Source organism: Marmota flaviventris, chromosome 18 (genome assembly GCF_047511675.1).
Source record: "Marmota flaviventris isolate mMarFla1 chromosome 18, mMarFla1.hap1, whole genome shotgun sequence".
In the NCBI taxonomy this organism is placed as follows: domain Eukaryota; kingdom Metazoa; phylum Chordata; class Mammalia; order Rodentia; family Sciuridae; genus Marmota; species Marmota flaviventris.
Window position 1 is genome coordinate 4,098,832 of NC_092515.1, and position 16,442 is coordinate 4,115,273.

Sequence of the window (16,442 nt, forward strand, 5' to 3'; positions counted from 1 at the left end):
CAGTTCCCTTTATAGAAAGTAAAAAAAAAATGAAAGTGATCTATCTATCTAGATGTCACATGCTTGTCCCTCTTGAACATAATTATGGTACAGGCATGAAGACAAAGAAATTTGACAAAAAAATTGATAGGATTGTACTTCGATGTGTGGCTGAATGCAAGGCATAGTGTGTGTTCTTTATAAAATATAATTGAGCAATTTATGCCTGAATTATACATAAGACCGTTTTGAAGGTACATAACAGTAATTTAAAAAACATTTGTAACGATAAAAAACAGTACCTCATGTCATACATATAGATTCATAGTAGACAAATGAAAAATTCATTCAACATCTTCTAACAGAATAAGCCAGCAGAATAGCAAGAAAATGTGAAAGTTGATTTTATGTGAAATCATTTTGAAATAGTTCCATAGTTATTAAATATAAAATTCACATTTGACACATAAAATTTTACGGAATTATCACTTGATGAAAAATAACAATCAAAGTGAAATGCATGCGCACATGCTCATATTCACAAATGCACATACAAACTCACATGCACACATTTATAACATATAAATGTAGGTGTGTAAACCACCAGGTGATATGACTAATTCAGTGCTTATATTTTTGTGGATAAGAATGAGTAAACAAGGGCTGGGGTTGTGGCTCAGTGGTAGAGCACTTGCCTCGCATGTATGAATTCCTAGGTTCGATCCCCAGCACGACGTAAATAAATGAATTAAATAAAGGCATTGTGTCCATCTACAACTAAAAACAAATTTTTAAAAAAGAATGAGTAAAAAAGCATAAACTGTGCAAAACTTTACAGTTTACATGTTCATAAATTTGGGATTTAAAAAATTTTTATAGAGACAAAACAGAGCCAGGATGCACTGGAGTATCTGCTCATGAGCAGGAAGGGGCTGACAGCTGGAAAACACCCAGCAACTATTGCAGCTGTGTTCACCAAGAACCTGCTGGGATTAGACAAAAGAGTCACACAAACCTGAAAGATGCAGGAAAGTGTGTACAAAGAGACAAAGGTGCTCACCAGGAGGTGAATGGTTTTGGTGGCCTTGGACTCGGGGGAGGACCTGGGGGAGCTGCTCTTATGAACATGCTGCATTCTCTGCTTGTGCCTGTGCAGGATGAGCACCATGGAGCTGCTGGCCCAGAGCATGAGTCCCACACACACGACATCAGGGAATGTCACCAATGCTGCAAAGAGTGAGTCTGTGGTTATGTCAGGACGAATGGCAGAACAGTATCCAAAATCTTTTAGGTCTGTTATTGTTGTGTTGCTCCATTTTCCAGTCATGTATATGAGAACAATAATATTTATAAGCATATACAGAATCCAGCTTAGGTGTATGGAGGATCCAATGTACCTGGGAGCTTTCACTTTAAGTCCTGCCCATCTAGAGTCCTTGGGGCTGATGGTGATGACCTAGAAGACACTCAGGAGACACATGGTTACACACCCCTGCCCACCCTTAAAACATAGAAAAGCAGTTTGCATTTAATATTACCAAGGGAAAATTTGAAAATGAAATCTGCCATTGTCTGGGGAACTCCTTTACACAGGAGAGTTAACAAGTTGGCCACAATCAAGTGCTGAAGAATCAAGTCTGTGTGTCTTACCCTGCACCCAGTGAAGTAAAGGACCAGGTAATGGAGGAGAAGAGAGGAATTGCCCAGAGCTCCAACCACAGTCTGTGCCAGGAAGATGATGCCTACAGCCACATCACTGGCTGCCATCCTGCCAGTTCCCTGCTGTCCCATCTAGAGGGTCCTGCAGAAAGAGGAAGCCTGGGCTGCACATATCCTTTCAACCAAAACCCATAATTGCCCACTCTCCTGAGGTTCCACTGTGAAAATCTACTTAAAGTTTTTCATTTACTAGGCTATTTCTAAATGATTTCTATACATTTTTAAAACGTGAATGATGCACACTTTGCTGCTATGTAGGGAACACATGTGGTGAGACTTCATGGATCTTCAGAACCTAGGGTAGGTGCTGAGATGACTTTCTATAATGACCAGGAACTTGAACCTTCAGCGGTTAAGTGTCTATCCAAATTCAAATCCTGATTAGGGACATGGAAAGGTCTTGCAATTGGCTGAGTGGAAACAGAGATTTCAGTGAACCACCATCCTAAAGGCTTTTCATCTGTGTTCTTCAAACAATCTAGTTCTATATTTACTTTTGTTTTTCAACATTCCTATTATATGCTAAATTCATAGTATTTTATAATTTCTTATTGTAATATGTTTTGATGCTTATAATGACTATAGAATACTGTAGGCCGATATCTATTATTATTAGGAAATACTTAGATATTTTAATATCTGCAGATGCACTGAGGGAACTAAAGCACTGCAGACAGCTGCCACGTGGTGATTTATGTGCAATAGGCAGAACTGACTCCATATCAGGGCAGCTATCCCGTGACTCACAAGGCTGTGTGTTAGGAATAAAGAGCAACAGCACCTATCACAGGAATTTGTGACAACCTCATGCCATGCCAAGCTTTAGGACACAAGGCACCAACATCCGATAAGAGAGTGTAGAGTAGAAACAAAATGTTACTGATTTCAGATGATACATGCATGGGTTAGTTAACACCTGAGTTAAGCAAAACTGTTATCACAGAGCAAGATTGGTGAGTGATATTACACTATGCAATGTGGCCTAGGTACAGACTGAAGCCTTGTGCTTTTAAAAAACTGCAATAATTAATTTTCAATTTAGAGATCAAATTAGAAGATTTATTCTTTAGCACACTTTTATGTTCATGTAAAACTGAGCGGAAGGTGAAGAGATCTTCCACGTGCCCCCACCACAATGCAGGTCTGCTCCATGGTCATACCCTAAACCATGGTGCATTAGTTACCATGCAGAGAATGTTTTTAAACAGAAGCAGGGTGATAGATATCTGGCAGATAATGCTGGAATACCCATGATAATTTAGCTCCTTTTTCATACACGTTGCTTACCAGGCTAAGATGTAAATAGCCTCACCATTACAATAGGGCACTGATGGTTTCAGGACTGTCTGCATTAACTGCATCATGCCCAGAGTCACAGAAAACATTCAGCTCAAGCATCACCATCAATCACTTCCCACACAGGGCTAGAAAATTCCTGTGAACTTTCTACTCCATACAACAGGCACGAAGAGACTCTTGGTCCATCTCTAGAATCCAGGCTAGGATTCTTTTCATGGAGGCTGAACAGGAGACTGATTTTAAAACAATCTCCTTCTGCACCTTGAGAATCAGTTGTCAGTTTTACTTGGATTAAACCACACCAATCACTGTCAGTGAGGATCACATTAGTTAAATTAGGAGCCATAAGTAAGGAACTGGGGCTGGGGTTGGAAACCCATTTATATTTTCTGTCTTGAGTCCATTCTTTAGCAACTGTTCTACTTTCTCGGTGGCTCTGAAATGCTATTGGATTCAATCCAGAGTTCCCTGATCTTACGTGATCACTTACCCAGACTCCTGAGATGGTCTTTTCTCCCAGATGCTGCTCTCACACTGCCATTGCCTTACTCACAGGCTTTCTCTTTACCAGGATGGTGACCACAGTGCAGAGGCCTCTGTGAATAAGAACCTACTGCAAGGAGGCTGCCAGCTTTTGAGATATGAGTCTCAGACTCTGTGACCTCCCCTCCCCTCAGACCTGCTGTCATCACTGTGTCTCTAGTAGCAATGGACATACAGGTTTGGGAATTTGAGGACACTGCTGAAAACTGTCTTCCCAAGGGACACTTACCAAAAACAAGTATAGTTACCTTTAAAAATTGTGCACCATTTTTATGTGCAGGATTTTCAGTAATTAGTGGTTTGTTGCTCTGGTAAGAAACAGAAAGTATTAGTTGAAATTGACTCTGTTTTTTATTTATTTTTATTCTAATTAGTTATAAATTACAGCAGAATCAATTACACTTCATATTACATATGTAGAGCACAATTTTTCGTATCTCTGGTTGTATACAAAGTATAGTCACACCATTCATGTCTTCATACATGTGCTTAGGGTAATGATGTCCATTTCATTCCACCATCTTTTCTACCCCCATGCCCCTCCCTCCCTCTCTGATCCTTTTGCCCTATCTAGAGTTTATCTATTCCCCCCAAGCTCCCCACCTACCTCCATTATAAATCAGCATCCTTATATCAGAGAAAACATTCAGCATTTGTTTTTTGGAGGGATTGGCTAACTTCACTTAGCATTATATTCTCCAACTCCATCGATTTACCTGCAAATGCCATGATTTTATTCTCTTTTAATGCTGAGTAATATTCCATTGTGTGTATATATGCCAAAGTTTTTCTATCCATTCATCTATTGAAGGGCATATGGGTTGGTTCCACAATTTAGCTATTGTGAAATGTGTTGCTATAAACATTAATGTGGCTGAATCTCTGTATTATGCTGTTTTTAAGACCTTTGGATATAAACTGAAGAGTGGGATAACTGGGTCAAATGATGGTTCCATTTCAAGTTTTCTAAAGATTCTTCATACTGCTTTCCATATTGACTGCGCCAATTTGCAGTTCCACCAGAAATGTATGAGTGTACCTTTTTCCCTACATCCCCGCCAACACTTATTGTTGTTTGCATTCTTGATAACTGCCATTCTGACTGGAGAGAGGTGAAATCTTAGAGTAGTTTTGATTTGCATTTCTCTAATTGCTAGAGATGCTAAACATATATATATTTCTTCTGAGAAGTGTCTGTTCAGTTACTTGGCCCATTTATTGATTGGGTTATTTGTGTTAAGGTTTCTGAGTGATTTATATATCCTAGAGATTAGTGCTGTATCTGATGTGCTTGTGGTAAAGATTTGTTTCTCTTCTGTAGGCTCTCTATTCACCTCAATGATTGTTTCTTTTGCTGAGAAGAAACTTTTTAGTTTGAATGCATCCCATTTATTGATTTTTGGTTTTAATTCTTGTACTATAGGAGTCTTATTAAGGAAGTTGGGGCCTAATCTGACATGATGGAGATTTGGGCCTACTTTTTCTTCCATTAGGCACAGAATCTCTTGTTTAATTCCTAGGTTCTTGATCCACTTTGAGTTGAGTTTTGTGCATGATGAGAAATAGAGGTTTAATTGCATTTTGTTACATGTGATTCTTAGTATTCTAAGCACCATTTGTTTAAGTGGCTATCTTTTCTCCAATATATGTTTTTGGTGCCTTTGTCTAATATAAGATAACTGTAGTTATGTGAGTTAGTCTCTGTGTCTTCTATTCTGTACCATTGATCTACAGGTATATGTGGGTGCTGATATCATGTCATTTTTGTTACTATTGCTCTATAGTATAATTTAAGGTCTGGAATAGTAATGCCACCAGCTTCACTCTTCTTGCTAGGGATTGCTTTAGCTATTCTGGGTTTTTGATTTTTCTAGATGAATTTCATGATTGCTTTTTCTACTTTTATGAGGCATTTCATTGGGAATTTCATTGATATTGCATTGAATCTGTATAGTGCTTTTGGTTGTATGGTCTTTTTGACAATATAAATTCTGTCTATCCAAGATCAAGGTAGATCTTTCCATCTTCTAAGGTCTTCATTAATTTCTTTGTTTAGCGTTCTGTAGTTTTCATTGTAGAGGTCTTTCACCTCTAATTGATTCCAAGTATTTTTTTGTATTTTATTTTGAGTCTATTGTAAATGGCATGGTTTTCCTAGTTTCTCTTTTGAGGATTTGTCACTGATATATGGAAATGCCTTTGATTTATGGGTATTGATTTTAAATCCTGCTACTTTGCTGAATTCATTTATTAGCTCTAGAACATTTCTGGTAAAATGTTTTGGGTCTTCTAGGATAGAATCATATTGTTGGCAGATAGTGATATTTTAGGTTCTTTTTCTATTCATATCCCTTTAATTTCCTTCATCTGTCTAATTGCTTTGGCCAGTGTTTCAAGAACTATGTTAAATAGAAGTGGTGAAAATGGTCATCCTGTCTTGTTCCACTTTTTAGAGGGAATGCTTTCAGTTTTTCTTCATTGAGAATGATGTTGTCCTGGGGCCTGGCATAGATAGCTTTTACATTGTGGAGATATTCTCCTGATATCCCTAGTTTTTTAGTGTTTTGAATATGAAGGGGTGCTGTATTTTGTCAAATGTTTTCTCTGCATTTCTTGAGATGATCATTTGATTTTTATCTTTGAGTTTATTGATGTGATGAATTACATATATCGATTTCCATATTTTGAGCCAACCTTGCATCTCTGGGATGAACCCTACTTGATTGTGGTGCACTATCTTTTTGATATGTTTTTGTATTCGTTTTGCCACAGATTTACTTGTCAACTATACCTTGGGGAAGCAGGGCAGTGGGGAAGACTCTATATCATCTTCCCAGATCCTAAAACCAGGCTAGAGCTGATTGCCTTCTGTTGGATTTCCCTAGGGGTATATCCTGAAATGCACACTCTGTTCCTCTTTTGCCAGCTCTGAAGAAGGGCCAGCTGTCTAGTGGAGAAGCTTTCACTCACTCTTCACTGGGGAGTGCTCAGAGAGGGAAGTGAGGCAGGTAGAGCATCTGGAGTGCTTGGTGGAAAGTCGGGCTGGCCCATGGACAAGGGGCCCCATCAGCTAATGGGCAGACCTGTAGAGGAGCCCTCATAGTTATCAGTAGTGCTCAAAACTTCCCATTGCTGCTCACGCTCTCCCAACCACTCACTGCACCTCATGCTCAGTGTTGAAGATGGCACAGGAGGAAGAGGACTCTTGGTCAGTGGGCCACCAACTGTTTATACAATACATTTTTCTCTCCCGCATGGAAAAACAGGAAGCCCTCACTACTGTTCCCCACTGGGGAAGAAGAATACACATAAAGGGGAAATGGAATTTCTTAACCCTGAATTCTGGCTATTTTTTTTTGTTTGTTTGTTTGTTTTACTCCTCAGTGGGGAGTTGTCAAAAATCAAAGCTTTTGCAAGAGATTAAGATTAAAACCCCCCTATTCTGCAATCTTTGCTAAATCACTCCACCTAAAGTGTTATATTTTAAAAATGTCAAAACAAACAAAAAGACAAAACACAAAAAACACTTCGTCAGCAAAACATTAACCTAGGTCTATATGAGCTCAAAAAACAAAATAGAACTTCATGATGTGGGAAAGGGCAATAATAAAATAGATATTGAAAAATGCATCCTGGTTCTGTCACAGATGTAAGAATAGCCAAACTCAAGTTTTGGATATCAGTTGTTATGGATTTTAGCCAAATCATCTTCTTTTTGGTCTGTAGAAATTGCTTTAGTTAATCTTTCTGGACTCCAAATCGGCTGCTGTTCTCCCTGTGGAAACACATAAACAGACCTCCGACTCCAGACAATCACTGGGTCAGGACCTTAGTTAATCTCTCTGGAATCCAAATCGGCTGCTGTTCTCCCTGTGGAAACACACAAACAGACCCCCGACTCCAGACAATTACTGGGTCAGGAACTTTCCATTGTCCTGTTAGAATATCCTTCCAAAGTACTTTGGGCTTATGTACATTTTTTGGACACATATGACTTTCCGCAGCACTAAGTCCTGATGAATCCAAATTTAAAAAGATTAGAGTAAAAAGGGTTATTTTAAGTTTATCTTTTGGGAATATATACCCCTTCCCAATTCCCTCTTTTTGCTTTAATAAGTGCATTTTAATAGTTTGATGAGCTCTTTCAACTATGCCTTGTCCCTGTGGATTGTATGGGATTCCTGTTATATGAGTAATGCCAAATGATGAGCAAAATTGTTTAAAAGAGGTAGAAGTATAACCAGGGGCATTACGTGTTTTTAACTGTTTTGGAACGCCCACAGTGGCAAAATTTTGTAAGCAATGAGCTATAATATCTTTAGATTTTTTCTCCGGCATGAAGGGAGCCCATCAAAAATCCAGAAGAAGTATCAAGTGTAACATGCAAATATTTTATTTTTCCAAATTCTGGCAAGTGTGTGACATCCATCTGCCAAATATGGTTAGATATCAGTCCTCTAGGATTGACTGCAAGATTAACTTGTGGTAAAAAGTTAATTTTTTTAATGTCACACAATTTTGACATTGTTTTATTATTTGTCTAGCTTGTTCCTTAGTTATTTTAAAATGCTTTTGTAAAGTATTAGCATTGACATGGAACTTTTAATGAAAATTTATAGCTTCTTCTAGTGCAGAGAAAATATGTATGTCATGTGTAGTTTTATCTGCTAAATCATTGCCCAAACTAAGCGCTCCAGGCAATCCTGTATGTGCCCTGATATGTCCTATAAAGAATGGATCTTTTCTGTCCCAGATTAGACTTTGTATAGTGGAAAGCAAAGAGAAAACAGTAGAGGAAGGGGAAATCCTACCAGCATCTTCAAGGGATACTATAGCATTAACAATATACTGACTATCGGAAAATAAATTAAATACAGAATCTTTAAACATCACAAAAGCTTGTAATACTGCATTAATCTCTACCTTTTGAGCTGATTGTTTGGGTACTAAAAATGTAAAAGTTTGATCAGGTGTAACTATTTCTGCTGTACCACTATTTGACCCATCAGTGAATATATTTGGAGCATTCATGATAGGTGTTTTTCTTGTCATTTTTGGAAAAATTACAGGATGCAATGACCAAAAAGACAATAAAGGATTAGATGGTAAGTGGTTATCAAATGAAATATTAGATTTGCACATGATTATTGCCCAAGTATTTAACTCATTAGCTAACTCATCAATTTGATTCATAGTGTATGGAGTAATAATTTTATTGGGAGAAATTCCAAACACTCCCTTTGCTGCTTTTATTCCTTTGAGTATTAATTGTCCTACAGCCTCAGGATACCTAGTAAGAATAGTGTTAGGAGAATAAGATAAATGTATCCATAATAATGGACCTTCTTGCCAAAATACTCCTGTAGGAATATTTTTTGTTGGTAGTACAATAAATAATAAAGGCAAACTTATATCAATTCTATCTAAATGCATATTTTGCATATATGTTTCAATGATTTTTAATGGCTTTCTTGCTTCTGGCGTTAACATGCGTGGTGAATTTGGATCTGATGGACCTTTTAGGATATCAAATAAAGGTCCCAACTCTCCTGTTGGTATACCTAGATAAGGCCTTATCCAATTTATGTCTCCTAATAACTTGTGAAAGTCGTTAAGTGATTTGAGTTGATCTACTCGTATTTGAATTTTTGGTGGACGGACCGTGGTTGAGGATAATAGAACTCCTAAATAATTAATTGGAAAATTTAATTGTACTATATCTATTGCTATCTCTAGATTATAATATTTTATAAGTTTGTAAGTGTGGCATAACATTCTAACAATGTGTTTTTATCTTTGTGTGCTAATAATACATCATCCATATAGTGAAATATTTGTAGTTCAGGATTTTGATTTCTAAGTGGCTGGATTACTTTGTTAACATAAATTTGACACATAGTTGGGCTGTTATCCATCCCTTGAGGGAGTACTTTCCATTCATATCTCTCATCAGGACCTTCATGATTCAGTGCAGGGATAGGAAATGCAAAACGTGGACTATCCTCAGGATGAATTGGAATTAAAAAAAAAAACAATCTTTAATATCTATAACTAAAACATACCAGGTTTTTGGCAAAGCAGACAATTGAGGAATCCCTGATTGAGCAGGTCCCATAATAACCATGTCATTATTAATGGCTCTTAAATCTTGCAATAATCTCCATTTACCAGATTTCTTTTTGATGACAGAAATGGGAGTATTATCGGGAGATACAGAAGGTTGTATATGTCCTTCCACTAATTGTTGTTTGACCAGGTCATGGGCTGCTTTTATCTTTTCTTTAGTCAGGGCCCACTGAGGAACCCATACTGGTCTTTCTGATTTCCAAGTAATTTTTATTGTCTCAGTGACCCCTCCTGAAAATCCAATCCATGTCTGTCTGTTCCTTGATCTATTTGTATTGGTGCTGCTCTACCTTGTTCTTGTTCTCCTAATCTTTTTCCTTTCATAAAACCTTGTCTAGCCATAATAGTGGACACATTTGAATTTATGTTATTTGTTATTGTTAGTCCTAATTGATTAGGGCATCTCGTCCCCATAAATTTATGGGAAGATGATCCAATACATATGGCTGTATTGTTCCCTTATATCCTTCAGGATCCTCCCAATCTAATACCATCGCACTTCTATGGGGATTAGTCACCACTCCTAGGCCTTGAATCATTTGAGTGACTTGTTGTAGCAGCCAATATTTTGGCCATTCTTGATGAGAGATTATGCTAAGGTCTGCACCTGTATCCAGTAGTCCATTAAATTCATGTCCTTGAATATTTAGTTTTAGCATGGGGCAGAATCTAAATTTAAAGACAGCATAGCCCAATCTACACCTGTGGAGCCTAATCCCCTGGAACCTCTTTCTACAGTCCGACTGGAAAATTTATCATGTAGGCTGGGTATTATTAATAACTGTGGTATTCTATCTCCTGGTGAAATTACTGATATACCCCTTGGAGAACTGGCTATAAATTTTACTTCACCTTCATAATCGGTATCAATTACTCCAGGACTTATCATAAGTCTTTTTAGAGTAGAAGAACTGCATCCCAATAATAAGCCTACTGTTCCTTTGGGAAGAGGTCCTTTTACCCTTTGGGAATGATTTGAACTCCCATCTCTGGAGTTAGTACTGTTCTGGTGGAGGCACAGATGTCCAATCCTGTGCTTTCTCTGGTTTGTCTAGTGAGCTATCTACCTGGGCACTACCCTGATGGTGTTGCTGGGTTCCTCCAGTGCCCTGTATATTTGTGGTCGTGGGCTCTGGAGCATTGGTCCCCCCTGTCCATTTTTTGGCTTGGAGCTCGATGCCTTTCTCCATGATATCGTGGATAGACACCTAGTCCTTGTTTGATTTTTGATAACGGAGTACCCTTATGGTGGTTTGAGAACGGCATTCATTAGCCCAATGTCTCCTTCTACGGCATCATGAGCAAATACCCGGTATTCTACTCCTTTGATACCTAGTTTTGTTAAACCCTCCTCCTATGGGGCAATTCCTTTTAAAATGTCCTGTTTGTTCACAATTGTAGCATGTTTTTGGCCTGGCATCTAAAGCCTATTGTACAGCAGCTGCCAAGACTTGCCCTTGTTCATTAATGTCTCTACATAATTTAATATATGTGTTTAAATCTTGATGTTTCCATGGTCTAATGACTTCTCTGCACCAACGATTTGCTTGCTTATAAGCCAGTTGTTTTATTAATGGCATTGCTTGTTCTGTATTCCCAAAAACTCTGGTAGCTGTTTGAATAAGCCTATCTATAAATTCAGTGTAAGGTTCATTAGCTCCTTGTATTACCTTAGATAATTGAACTTGTAAACCTCCATGTCCTTGTAAAGTTTTCCATGTTCTAACTGCATCTACAGCAATTTGTAAGTATATTGCAGGATCATATGCAATTTGTTGCTGCTGATCCTCATAAGGTCCCTTTCCTAACAACATATCTAGATTTCTTTGAGGATAACCAGCTGCTGCATTTCGCCTAGCCATCTCCTTGCAAAATTCCTCATTGGTAACCTTCTATAACAGGTATTGTCCTCCATTTAGCACAGCATTACACATACTAGTCCAATCTGCTGGCGTCATGTCCAAGTTGGTAATGGATTTGACCATGCTTACAGTGAAGGGTGCTTGAGGACCATAGGATGTTACAGCCTCTTTTAGCTACTTCACTGTTTTGAAATCTAAAGCATGGTGAATTTGCTTCCCTCCTGCCTGCTCAAATACAGGGCATGCTAATATTTGAGATCCTGTCTCAGGATCCCATCTATCAACTGTGGGGGTTGGGGGTCTCCCAGCATATGGAGGTGGCGCTGTTGGCTGGACACTTACACCCCCTGGTGATAGGAAGGTGTTAGTAGCAGTCTCCTATTGTAACTTTTCCCCTGATGGCATTTTCTGCTCTAAACTTTCTTCCTCTGTCTGACTAGCTTGAGAGACCTTCTCTTTTACTTGAATTTTTTTCTCTGTCTCACTAGCTCGAGAGACCTTCTCTTTTACTTGAATCAATATGTCTTCTCCTTCCTCTACCATTGTCTGAACTAAAGACTTTGGACTAAGCAAACAAGATACCAATGCCCACAATGGCAGAGTTCCTGGGCTTTTCTTTACTATTCTTTTTAAATCTTCACCATCATGGTTCCATTGTGATATATTTAACAACTCCCCTTTAATAAGCCTTGGGCTACATTTTTGTATTGTATCAGTGTATGCCCTGACTGCTCTTGATTTTACTGGGATACCTCCTTCCTCTAACAATTTACTTAACACTCTTTTGGTTTGTTTTTTTTTTTTTACTAATTTCTGATCCCATAATTCTACTATAACTATAATACAACCCAACAAGATAACACCAAACAAAACCGAAAAAGAATAATAGAAAGGCTGATATAATGATTATATAGCCTTTCTATTCTCCTGAAATGTCCATCCATCCTTTCTCCCTATCTGTTCCTCAGACGCAAATAGTTTTCCCTCAGATTTGAGCGGTTATTCTTCCATCTCACCCATCTCCAGGGACAGGCAACTTAAAACAAAAGCGAAACAAAATGAAAGAAGAATCTTAAAATGGCTACCCATCCTCTTGCCTTGCCCTCAGGGGCGAGCAGTGTACCTTATCACTTATCCTCAGTTGTTCCCTGTGCAGGCCACCAAATGCCGCAGTCTGGCTGGGCACAATTCACGAGCCACTTGTCAAGCAGAAATGAACTTTATTTTTAGAACACACACTCGGCACCACACCTATAAGCTCTTCAGGAATTCCCTCAGAGCCCAACTGCCACCACCAGCTTCTGGGGAGCATCTCAACCCCCCACTCCTCCTAGTGTTGAGGCTGATTGGCTGGGTCACATGGGCGGAGCCAAAAGAGTCCCCCAGTGAGCGGCTCCATGGTCTGAAAGGGCGGGGAAACAGCCCAATGAGCATCACCACAGAGGAGCCAATCAGCTGGCAGCTGGAAGTTTTCTGGGGCCATGGTGAGCCAATCAGCTGGAAGATTGCTGGGGATGCTGTGAGCCAAACAGCTGGAAGTTTGCTGGGACCCCTTCGGCTGTGGCTGTCAACATGGTGCCACCAGACCAGATTATGAGCACAGGAAATACCGACAGTGCTGCAAACAATGCTTCTGTGATTTTGCTATGATATATGTAAGGAGAGTATCCATAAGCTCTTTTCTCTGTGAGGCTTTCACTTCTCCATTTGGTAAGGGGATAAAGAGGAAAATGGAATTTATCACCATGTAGAGGATCCAGCAGAAGGAAATGAAGAAGCCAATCTACTTTGGAACTTTTCCTTTGAGATCCTTCCAGCAGGAATTCATGGGCTGATTGTGATATGCTGGAAGATGCTCAAGATGCAGGTAATGCCAATGGACACACTCTTGCACACTCACTGATTGTACAAAATTCTTTTCCATCTGAAGTCGCTGAAGAAATATTTCAGGCCAAAAGCTATCCTTGTCCTGGGAATTCAACTAGTGAGAATGATTGAGACAATTGGCTATAAAGGTACTTGAGAATCAGATCTTTGGACCTTAATGAGCACTCATTACAGAAAAGGACTAGATAGAAGTAAAGAAGAGAGACCTTTGCCAGAAATCAAACTATAGTAAGTGATTTAAACATCAGTGTATTACCACATCCCTGGAGTTCATGCAGTCATTTAGCACATTTTCCTTTAAGTTATGGAACAATAATACTGTAATATCTCATCTCACTCCAGTAAGAATGTCAGTTGTCAAGGATACAAGCAACAATATTTGTAGGCAAAAATATGGAGGGAAAGTGCACTCATTCACTGCTGGTGGGACTGAAAATTGGTGCAACCCCTGTAGAAAGCAGTACAGTGATTCTTCATAAAACTTGGAATGGAAACAACATTTGATGCATTTATCCCACTTTTTGGTCTATACTGAAAGGTCTTAAATCAGGATACCACAGCGATGTGGTCACATCAATTTTTATACCAGTTCACATAGCTAAAGTGTGGAACCAACTTAGATGCTCTTCAATAGATGAATGAATAGAGAAACTGTAATGTATGTTCACAACGGAATATTGTTCAGCCTTAAAAGAAGAATGAATTTATAGCATTTGCAGGTAAATGGATGAACGTGGAGCATATCATGTGAAGTGAAATAAGCCAATACAAAAAAATAAATCAAAGGCCAAATATTATCCCTGATATTTGTATGGTGTAAGAAATAAGGACCATTAGATTGGGCAGAGGGGAGTGTCAGAAGGGATGGGGCTATGTGGGTATAAAAGACACTTGAATGATACAGACATTATTATCCCAAGTATGTGTATCTTTGCCCGAGTGCTGTGATTCTGCATTGTGAACCACAGAGAAATGAAAATCTGTGCTCCATTTGTTTACAATGAGTTGAAATGCATGCTGCTGTCATGTTTAACTAATTAGAACAAGTAATTTTTTAAAAAGATGCAGTGGGAAAAAATGCACACTGAGCCAACAGAAGCTATGTTTTGGGAAATGTATGGACTAGATTGTGCAACAACCCTAATACATGTTGAATCCCCAATTTCCAATAAGACTATTTGGGGATGGAGCCTGTGAGTAAGTAATACAAGGTAGTTGACACAAGAAGAACAAGGCCATAGTCCAAAAGGAGGGTGCCTTTATAAATAGAGGAGACATGCCACAGTCTGGCTGGGCACAAATAACCGAGCTGCAAAGTTTTCTCTCTCCCAAATGAAGAAAGAGTGAGAAAGTAGCCACCTGCAAACCAGGAGGAGAGCCTTCTCCAAACAATAACCTGACTTCAGCTCTCCAGCACTGTAAGGTAAATTTATTTTTTAAGCCGTTGAAGATTGATGTTTTGTTAGGTTAATCTGAGCTGGGTAATTCAATGGGAAACCAGAAGAAAGGTATTGCAAGAGCCAAATAAGGCAAATGTTTTGAGAAGAAAGATGTCACTTAGTGTTGGTTTGGAATTTACTAAAATTGGGTGAAAAAAATGCTTTTACATCATGATTACATTTTCTGCTTAGGCGAAGTTATATGATAGACACATCATGTGACATTTCAACAGAAGTTTGAAAATCTTTTAAAAGTTTCTTCCTAGATACTTTGATTTTCAAAAATTATTATTTTGAGTCATTAATCCACTAAATTTGTATTCTATTTATATATTCTTTTTTTCTCTGAAACTCCATAGTATCAGTAAATTTATAAATTTCTGTCTCAATTATTGTGGGAAAAAGTAAATTATGGTAATAGTCATTGTTATGAACAGAATGATTAAGAATTTTTGTAATCAGACACAGTGTTAGGTGGCTTCCCAGGAGGCTGAAGCAGAAGTACCAAGTGGTTCTAGGAGCTGGAGCCCAGCCTGTGCAACATGACAGTCAACTCAAAATACTATATATATATTTACACCAAAGAAAACATTCATCTTATGCACTTTTGGGAGAGCCAAGGACATCAAGATGCATGCATGATGTTATAGGAGATTACCAAGACTTTTCAAAGACAAGTCAGCATTAAAATTAGGTGATGATATCCTAGGAAAAGCAATGAAAAGTGGGAGCACTGGGCAGAAAGCATGATTCAGTTTTTCAAGAATAAAGTGATATTGGGTGTTGATAGTGAAAAAGACCAAAATTTAATCACTACCTATGCAATGAATCAATTCTGAATGGATTTCTGATGTAAGTTTTAAAAAATAATGGAACCCTTATAATAAAAAGAACATCTGTGGTCTTAAGTATGAGTGTCTATTGACAAGAATGAGCACATTAAGGATATATATATATTTGAAATGACAAATTATGTCATATTAAATAAGACCTTGTTTTCATGAAGCACTGTACCTACACTCCTGGATTGGGTGACAGTGAGAGAGTCCAGTGGGAGCGACATTTACAGAGAGCCCAAAAGAAAAAAAATGGGGAACACAATCCAACAAACCCTATGAGAATAGACATTATTCAATGGGTAATTTGGATAATACTCTAGTGTCTTGGTTAAGACCATTCCTGGTATCACACCCCAATAGAAGCAAAGTAGAAAAGGCAGGAACTACAGAGTTCTGATGAGGATGCAGATAAACTAGGAATCTTGTGCAGTGGCAGTGCATTCTGTAATTGGTACAGACATTTTTGAAAAGTCATAGATTCTACTAAGGAGATTCATACTACATGCCGACAATCCCACTCTACAAGTAGAACCCAAATACAATTTCTATTTTTATCTTAAAACACAAATTTTAGAATTTACATAGTACTCATAGTAATAAGAGGAAAGGCCACTCGGATATCTCCATTATTAGCCAAATGACTCAATAGACTGAGGGTCACACTATAAAATCCCATACTGCAATGTCAACAAGTGCGAACAACATAACAAAAATCAGATGTACTGGGGAAAATATAAAATAATTTATCT

At 38.3% G+C, this 16,442-nt stretch overlaps 1 pseudogene; it reads right to left on the reverse strand.

Moving 5' to 3' along the window:
- Nucleotides 1-841: 841 nt before the first annotated feature.
- LOC114080095 (vomeronasal type-1 receptor 4-like) lies at nucleotides 842-1,746 on the reverse strand (annotated as a pseudogene).
- Between the last annotated feature and the right edge of the window lie 14,696 nt (nucleotides 1,747-16,442).